The following is a 1,583-nucleotide window of genomic DNA, read 5'->3' on the forward strand; positions in this document are numbered from 1 at the left end:
AAATACATTTATGTTTGTTTATAATTTTAATATATTTATATATTATTATAACAATATCTCACACATTTAAAAAAAAAATATGGGAGACCCAATCTCTAATATTATTTATCACATGTGTGTGAAGCACTAAAAAAAATCTTCATCAAATGTGGATCATTGTGCACACGTCCTCTTAAGTGGATTATCTCTAGAGATGTTTATGGATTATATGTCAAAGATTTATTAACGATAGGAGAAGTTGAATTAACACCATCCTTCGCTAGATATGAGTTAATTCCCTAAAATTATTTGACTAACCTTCTTTGTCTCGTTATTAACATTTATTATTGATCTTTTGTCGAAAACTAATTTGAGCGTGCTATCTACAAATAAACTTAGTATCTCCTCCATTTGTTCTTCATAGTAGAGGGATGGTTTAGGCTATTTGTTGATTTGTTCTCTAGGGATGGTTTAGGCTATTTGTTTTGTCCAAAATCACTTCGGTAATTATTTTACTTTTTTTACTTAATATACCTCAAAAAAATTGTGACATATTAAATTAATACATCTATCAATATTAGAAAGATAAATATTTCAAATGAGTATAAAAAAAAATTTAGATAATAAATACATCTTTATAGCAGCACCTTTTTTTTGTCAAAAAAAATTTATCAGGTGAAGTATATGAAATGAAATACATTAGAAAAAGATGATAGCCAAACACGTTAATATCATCTTTCCACTAGCATAAATACATATTATTGATTGATTTGAAAAACTTGCGTCTAGATAAATTTTATATTCGCTTTTTTAAAACATATGGTACGTCCATGTTAACTCAAAGCCACACAAATCATAGTTTGAAATATCACATTTATTTTATCGTTTTATGTGATAAATGTTTATTCAAAAACAAATTCAAACAAATTAAAAATTGTTTTCATAGAGAATATTTTTTATTATAATAATTTTTTTTAATTTTGACATTAAATTATTTTACTTTAAATAAATACTAAAATGTCTGATTTATTAAATTCAATAGAAGGTCGTAAATTGAACTTGGGAAGAGCTCAAGTAAACAAAAATTTGTGCATGATAAAAGGTACGTAGCATCCTAGGATGTTGCGGGCCTTAAATTTTATTGTCTTCTCATTTTTTGCAATTGCAAAATTATTTATTTAATAAATTAAAAATAATTATAATATTTTTTAAAATAAAATATTATTAATAAATTAAAATAAAATACAATAGATTGAAGAAAAAAATATAGTTGACTATGTATGACTAAAAGCGTTATACTATTTTAACAACTTCTTCTTATAGATACATTTAAATTATTTTAATAACTTTATCATGGTTTATAGATAAATTAAAATTTTAATTATATTTTATTCACAATTCTCTCCTAATTTTTTATCTGAATCTAATAAATAAAAATAAATAAATAAATTATTATAATAATCATAAAAATAATTATAACATTACTTATATTATAAATTTCAACTTAGTGGAACTTTACACACCTTTAGCAAACAACAAATTGATTTCATTTTATTCCCACAAATCCTGACATTTGATTTAATTTTATGAATAATGTGAATGGT

The sequence above is a fragment of the Cicer arietinum genome, chromosome 6, assembly GCF_000331145.2.
Source record: "Cicer arietinum cultivar CDC Frontier isolate Library 1 chromosome 6, Cicar.CDCFrontier_v2.0, whole genome shotgun sequence".
NCBI classification, from domain to species: domain Eukaryota; kingdom Viridiplantae; phylum Streptophyta; class Magnoliopsida; order Fabales; family Fabaceae; genus Cicer; species Cicer arietinum.